An 8496-nucleotide genomic window follows, 5' to 3' on the forward strand; every position below is an offset into this window, starting at 1 on the left:
TTGCATAATGAAAGCCTTACCCGCGCTAATTTTCTTGGCCGCGTGGATCTCCTAGAGGGCGCTGTGTGCTTCAGCTCAGGCATCTAGTGCACCCTGGCGTGCCTTGGCAAGTTCGGACTCTTGAATATTCGAATCACGCTCCAAGGACTCGTACTTCTTGATGGCGTCGTCGAGCTCTTGCTGGACCTCGCTGACCCGGGCCTCTTGCTTTTCGCGTGCGAGGAGTTTCTTGGCCGCTTTATCCTCGGCCTTGGCTAAAGCCTTCTTGAGGGTCGCCACCTCGGTCGTGGCCCCTAATAAAGTTCATGACACTTTCGTCAGTATGAACCATTTATACTTCCTAAAATATACACGCAGGTTCAAAACCTACCTTTGTTTTCCTCCAACTGCTTCTTCAAGAGGCCGAGCTCTTGTTCGGCCCGCTCCAGGTTCTGCTTCAGTCCGTAGACCTCCGCAGTATGAGCAGTTGAAGCTAACAACGATGCCTTCTTATTCACGTAGACATATTATGTTAGACTCCTACGAAAATACATGAGAAGGTGTGCGGCTACAGTCCCCAGCGGGTTAAGCTATCTGAATCGTTTGTGATGTTTACATATCATACACAGTTCTTAATAAGGGACCATGTCTGATGACACTTCGCGCGCCAGTTTTTTCGCTGAACCGATTCAAAAAAATTGGCTTCCGTCGAAATATCTACCTCCCCGGTCCCTCCCCTTACCAAAAGCCACATTTCCCCTGTTTCCGCCTTCCTTTCCAAGTTGAAACCTTCACTTCTTGCTTGTAGCGCCGGCCCCTCACCGGCGACCCTCCTTCACGCTCGACCTCGTCTATCTAGGCAGGTAATCCACACCTGACCCCCATCCTCCTCCTCCTCCTTCCACAACCCACATGCCCCGACCGCCAGCGCGACACCTTCCACCCAAATCACCGACCCCTCCACCAAATAAGCGCTGACCTAAGCCATGGTGCATGCAGTATAGTCAGGAGCTCAAGGAGCATTTGGCAGCGGAGCAGCAAATCACGACCGCACGTGTGGATGAGGTCGCGATGGCTGCCATTCGTGCCGACCCCCAGATATTCAGGAGCACCTCACTGTCGAGGCCACCATCAACGCCTCGGGTGCCGATGCCGTGACGCGGTTGGCTGCTTTAAATGACAGTTTGTAGCGGTTTCTCAAGGCCACCCGTGGTGCCTTCGACGAAGACTACGAGGTGTTTTCTCAGCGTGCAGGTGCTTACCTCAACTCGAGAGCCAGCAGGTTGGTGCCCGGAGCGGCTCAGGCAATTCACCACTATGATGAGGGCACCCACGATGCGGATGCCTCGCCGTCTTCCATTTCTAAGGAGCCAATCGTCATTGATATCTCCGACAATGAGGAGTAGCTTGTCTTATTAGCTCACTATAAGGCCCATGTTCAGTTTGCTTTCTACTGCCTTTCCTTAACAAATTCTAGTGAATTCTGCTTTCTACTTTTACCATGCAATCTGTTGCTCTAGTGTTTATGTTCTATATGTCGTGCAATGTGGTGCTCACTTATTAACTATTTGGTAAATTACTTTTCGTGCTTAGTTAACTGTTTGTTTCAATTCTGCAAATGTGATGTTCAATTCTTCAGGGTCCAATTTTGTATTGTCTTCCATGTGAGAAATAAATTAATTTTTTCTTTACAAAATACATGAGAAACAAATACAATTGCTATATTTCCAAGTTGTCAAGCATGTTTGGTTTGGTTAACTGTTTGATCTTCTAGTATGTTATACATTGTGCAATGTGGTGCTCAGTTAACGTTTGGTTCATTTGTTGTGGTGTTTAGTTAACTGCTTTGTTCCTTCTGCAATGCGATGTTCAATTGTTGTGGGTGCATTCTGTTATTATATAGCATGTGAGAAATAAATCAAATTTTGATGTACTAAATACATGAGAAACATATACAATTGCTATATTACCAACTTGTTAACCATGCTTGGTTTGGTTAACTTTTTAATCTTCTATTAGGAGTATGTTATATTGTGAATGTGGTTCTCAATTAATGTTTGGTTCATTTGTTGTGGTATTTAGTTAACTGCTTGGTTCAATTCTGCAATGCAATGTCCAAATGATGTTGTTAGAATTTTGTATTGTAGTGCATGTGAGGAATAATCGAATTTGGCTGCACTTAATACATGGGAAACATATATAATTGCTATATTTTCTAGTTCCTAATCATGCTTGGTTTGGATAAATGGGTTTTCCATGTGGCTTGAATTAATCTGATGAATCTGCAGTGTGCTAATTTTTCATCAACATATTTTACTAATGGCATGCGAACCCTCACTTAACCAGATCACTAACTATCTTATATGTGTTGCAGGGAAACAATGGGAAGCATTGAGGTTTACAATCGAGGTTTGCACATGCATGGTCCTTTGTGCAATAACACATTATTGTGCAATTGTAGGAACCATTCTAATACTTAGGTTTTTAACAATTTGGTCTTGCACATGTAGGTCCTAGTGTCAGAGTTTTGACCCACTGTTCGATCCTTTGTGCATATGGGGAAATGAGTTGTCCATGAATATCAGTCAAGTCAAGAAACTCAGAAAGACTGTTAGGATAAAGAAATTAGCGACAAAAAACAAGAAGATCTTTTCTGCACAATGAAGAAGACATCAATTCACTATAGGACGGTACAAACTATTATACCTTGCCTTTTTTATTCCTTTGTCCGATTTCAAATATAGAGAACATATTTATGCACATCCTTGTTTTCAGGCCTTTCCAAAGCAGTTCACTGATGATTACCTCTCAAACCACATGTATGGTGAGGAGGCGAGGAAGGTATTCATACAACACCCACGGTTCTATATTGAAGTTTTCCTGAAGAGGATGAAGGATGGACGGTCAATCATCCACAAGCACTGGCCTAAAGTTGCAAAGACCTTCAACATCAATGAAGGCTCAATATTCGCTTTCTGCTTCAGCAGTTTTCCAGATGAGATACATCTGCCTATGTACCGTCTATGATGCTAATTTCGAAAGGTCATAGATGTTGTATGTGAAACTTGGTGCTAGTGTAGTTGTGTAATGGGGTAGCAGAGTGCTGAAGCTATATGATGTTGTACTCTGATGTATTTCAATTATGAAAATGAAATATATTGTGTCCTTAATATGAAATGTCAATTGGATCAATAAATGGATTATTAATAATAGGATAATTAGCCTGCTATTTGGATTTTTCTATTGCAAAAGTTTATTGAGAAAACACCATGGGCGATGACCTCAAGCAATGCACACAGTTTCTAGGAATAAACCGTGTTGGATTAATGAACAATCACACACGACATCCTCTTGAAAATTGTTTGCGTTAGGCCACCTGGCGTAAATGTTTACCAAATAAAAATTGTGTCTAGTGGAAAGCCTTTACCACACAGTTTCTTCTATGCACCGTGTGTGATGCATTCAATAGCGCAAACGATAAAATTATTAATACCTTGTGCAATGGCAATGCTATCACAAACGTTTTAACGAGGAAAATCGTGTGTGATGTCCGTGCGAACAGAAACGTCTTCCTTGGAGCAACTGTGTGGGTTATATACACGAACGGAAACGTTTAGCGGGGACTGACAGTGTGGGATGAACTTACGACCGAAAATGATTTCGCCTGTATAATTGAAATTTTTAGCACTGTTGTACATATAACCATATTTGATCGCTCGCCGGTCGCACATGACCTCATTTGGTCGAGCGTGTGTGCCAGGAGGGCATATCCCCAATGGTTTCTGGGTCGTGTGGGAAGTACTCCCCTATCGCAGTCACTCACTAGACGGCAGTTCCAAATGCCATCGCGAAAAGGGGTTAAAAACTGTTTGTATAGCAACTGTTGTACTAGTGTGATCCAGCAACCCTAGAGTAACAATAGGACACTTCCCGGTGATGACCGTAGTACGAGGAGTTCATGTATTCACTAAGTGCTAATGCTTTGGTACGGAAATCTATTAAAAGGATGCTTTAATACCCCTTAGTTTCCAATAGGACCCCGCCGCCACGGGAGGGTAGGACAAAAGATGTCATGCAAGTAGCACGTACGACTATATTCGGAATACATGCCTACATTATATTAATGAATTGGAGCTAGTTCTGTGTCACCCTAGGTTATAACTATTGCATGATGAATGTTATCCAACATAATTATCCATCATTGATCCATTGCCTATGAGCTCGTTTCATATTGATCTTTGCTTTGTTACTTTTCCGCTGCCACTATTACGATTGCTGCAAAACTGCTACTGTTACTTTTTCTACCGTTACTTCTCATACTACTTTTGTACTAAACACTTTGTTGCATATATTAAATCTTTCAGGTGTGGTTGAATTGACAACTTAGCTGCTAATAATTGAGAATATTCTTTGGCTCCCCTAGTGTCGAATCAATAAATTTGGGTTGAATACTCTACGCTCGAAAACTATTGCGATCCCCTATATTTGTGGGTTATCAGATCTCAATATGCAACGAGTTGCATATTGTGTAAAACACCACATTCAATTATTTAGTTCACTCCCGTTTATGAAACCAAGAATAGAAAATGTTGTTAAGCATGGGAGGAGGAGAAGCATCATGGTACTACCCTTCTAGGGAAGTTCAAATGAGTCCGGAAACACAAACAACAATTCTGAAAAATCCCCATATGCATATTTCGATTTGTTTACTATTCTGCCCTGTACACAATGTTAGAGTTGTTACACATGCAAAGTAATGCCACCATGTTAATCTATTCATTTTTCCACCACATACATATAAGATTTATTTAATTGAGAGCTAAGGTTATTTAGTTATGAAATAAACCATTTTAACATGTCATTTATGCAAAATAAATGCAAACAACAATTTAAACATTTTAAACATGGATGAAAGCAGCATATTATGAAACTAGATGAATTTCTAAGCATTTTACATATGCAAACCATTTTAATCCGATGCACGGTTCACGAGATATTAAATACATGAACAATGAGGGGTTTTCTGCAAACTTATTTTCACTGGATAATGTCTAAATTAGGAGTAGGAAAAAAACACATCTGGCCGAATCTAGCTGGGCAAACAAAGGAAAGGCTAGGGGGTTGATCACATTGGGCCTAAAGGCCATCGGTGTTGGGCTAGCTGCGTGCGACGGAGCTAGGCTGCGGCATGAGCAAAGGAGGAGGCCTCAGGCGGGCAACTTGGCGCTGGTCCTCGAGATGAGCTGTAGGCGGTCAACGCGAGAAGGTGCTTGTTGCAAGAAACGGCGAGGCAGCGCTAGACTTGGGGCTTCGATGGGAGGGACTGGAGGGACAGGGGGCAGCGAGCCCAAGTAGATCCGACGAGTGGTGCTGCTCGGAGGTCATCTGACAGAGCAGGTCAGCGGCGGTGACATGGGGGCTTGGGCTGGTCGAGGTACATGGCGGCGTGGGCGACAAGGGCACAGGCAGACTTAGACGATGGAGCTCGACACGGCGACGGCTCGACGAGGAAGTCCATGGTGGCGGATGCGGTTGAGGTCACTGGTGGTGGTGCCTCGGTAGCCGGCGGTGCTCGCGCGCTCGCGGCTACAGGATAGGGGCGACAGGCATACGAGCTTGGGCTTCTACAGGATTTGGGCGGCGATGGTGGTTTGACAGCAGGGAAAATCAAGGAGAAGGTGGAGGCCGCCAGGGGATTGGGAGCTGGTGGATCCCGAGATGGGGGATGAAACGGTTGGCGGTGCGGTGATGTGATGGATGGGCAGCCGTCCGAGTTGTTTTGGGTTAGGTTGTTATTTAAAGCGAATGGATTTTGGTTAGATGCCATTTGGTTCCTTTGATCTTAATCAGACGGTCCGAGATAAATGGGTCAGAGTAGACAAAATAAGAAACCAAAGATGTTTTACGGATGTTTGGGGATGATGCGGACCCATCGGTCACATTTTCTCGGGTCAGGTTCGGGACAGCTTTTTGGACGCGCACGATAGGGTGTGTCTGCAGAGAGGTTAGGTGGTTTGACAAGAGGGAACCACCAACCAGGTTGGTCTATGATCGGTCAACGATGAGAACAGAGAGGACCGGCAACTACAAACGGATGCAAGTTTTATGAAAACATGTGGATGCAATACTCATCATGACATGATGAATGCAACAAGAAAATGAAACACATGGCAACAACAAAAACATGGAACGGGTCTGGAGGGTCGGTCTCAGGCTGTCACATAAGCCGTCCTCCACAGTCTTTCGTGGCATCGTGCAAGGCAAATCAGCTTACCTTGTAGGGAAAATTACCTAGAAGTGGCCTTTGGTGATGAGTATAACTACGGAGCAGAAACTTTGTGGTTTGAAGTGGTCAAAATCAAGAGTCCATATCATGCGTTGTTTGGATGGCCGGCTTATGCTCGTTTCATGGCCCTCCCTTGCTATGTTTATTAACAGTTGAAGATGCCAGGGCCAAAAGGGACGATTACGTTTCATGGAGATTGGAAAACCGCCTTAGAGTGTGAGGAAGGTGATGTTGCCTATGTAGAAGCGGCTTGTGCTACCGAGGAGCTTAAGTTCTATAAGGAAAATGTTGACCCGACGGATATGACTCCTTTGAAAAATCCTACTATGGAATAGGACCCTCTGCTAAATTTTAAGTTGGCCGGTGATACAAAGCAAGTGGATTTAGTCCCTCGCGACTCGTCTCAGCAGTTACTATGGGCACCGGGATAGATCCCAAATAGGAAAGCACGCTCATCGAGTTCATCCATGAGAATGGGGACATCTTTGCATGGAAACCGTCTGATATGCCATGTGTACTGAGAGAATTCGCTGAGCACCACCTTTATGTCGATCCCAAAGTTAAGTCGGCCAAACAGTTCCTCCATCATTTCAATGAGGAGCAACATAAAGCTATTGGAGAGGAGGTAGCCCGACTCTTGGCAGCTGGGTTTATCGTTGAAGTTTTTCACCCGGAGTCATTGGCTAACCTTGTGCTTGTACTTAAGAAAAATGACACATGGTGCGTGTGTGTTGATTACAAGGACCTCAACAAGTCTTGTCCAGCTGACCAATTTGCTCTCCCCCGTATTGACCAGATCATCAATGCAACACCGGGTTGTGAGAGTTTATACTTCCTGGATGCTTATTATCGTTATCATCAAAATATTATGGTAGTCAAAGACCAAGAGAAGATAGCTTTTATCACACCTTTTGGAGCTTTCAGCTATGTTTCTATGCCTTTTGGGATCAAGAGTGCCCATGCAACTTATCAACGCTGCATTCAGAATTATTTTCATGGTCAGATTGGGCGCAATGTTCATGCTTATGTGGATGATATTGTGGTTAAGTCAAGAAAGAAAGAGACCTTGCTTGCTGACTTGAAGGAAACCTTTGACAATCTCTGGGTCTACAAGATGATGCTTAACCCGGCCAACTGTGTTTTTGGTGTACCCGTAGGCAAATTGCTAGGGTTTCTGGTTTTAGAACGGGGCGTTGAGGCTAACTCAGAGAAAATAAAATCTATCACCTCTCCGTCCAAGCTAGCCTCGATCAATGATGTTCTGCGCCTGGCGGGTCATATTGCAGTCCAGAGCCGGTTCATAAGCCGCCTGGGTGAGAAGGTGATTCTTTTTGTATCAGATGATGAGGAAGACTGATCATTTTGTATGGAGTGATGCTGATAAAGAAGCATTCGAAGCACGTAAAAAGCAGTTAGCTGAGCCGCCCATCTTCGTTGCTCCATTTAACAAAGATCCTATGCTCCTGTTTGTGGTGTCTAATAACAAAGCTGTCAGCATAGCAGTTGTTGTGGAGCGCAAGGAGGCAGGGAAAGAATACCCAGTACAGCGACCAGTTTATTATGTCAGTGAAGTCTTAACAGAATCTAAGCAGAGATATCCACATCGGTAGAGACTTGTATTTGGAGTGTTCATGGCGAGTCGCAAGTTGAAGCATTATTTCCTTGGACACCCAATCACAGTGGTAGTTTAGCCCCTTTGGAGACATCATACAAAACAGAGAGGCTACTGGCCGGGTTGCTAAATGGGCTATTGAGCTTCGACCACATCATCTTAATTCTATGCCTCGAACAACCATCAAGTCACAAGCTTTGGTGGATTTCATTAATGATTGGGTATAGCTACAAGCACTTGATGAGAAGCTAGATAACACATATTGGACTATACACTTTGATCGGCCCAGACAGTTGGAAGGCTCGGGGGCTGGAGTTAGTTTGGAATCACCAAATGGTGATAAATTTTGTTATGTATTAAGGCTCATGTTCCCTTGTACTAACAATGCAGCTAAGTATGATGCTTTGCTCCATGGGATCTGAATGGCCAAGGAGATGAAATTGAGACGGTTCAGGCGTTTGGGCGACTCAGACTTGGTGGCACAACAGGTTATAGGAAAGTGGGATTCTGAAGTCCCGCGGCAGTCGACAATATTGCTAGTCACATTAAGGGTTACCAAGTGGATCACATAGACCGGTGCAAAAACGAGGCGACTAATGCATTGTCTCGGCTTGGGTCA

This window comes from Triticum aestivum, chromosome 4B (genome assembly GCF_018294505.1).
Source record: "Triticum aestivum cultivar Chinese Spring chromosome 4B, IWGSC CS RefSeq v2.1, whole genome shotgun sequence".
Classification (NCBI taxonomy): Eukaryota; Viridiplantae; Streptophyta; class Magnoliopsida; order Poales; family Poaceae; genus Triticum; species Triticum aestivum.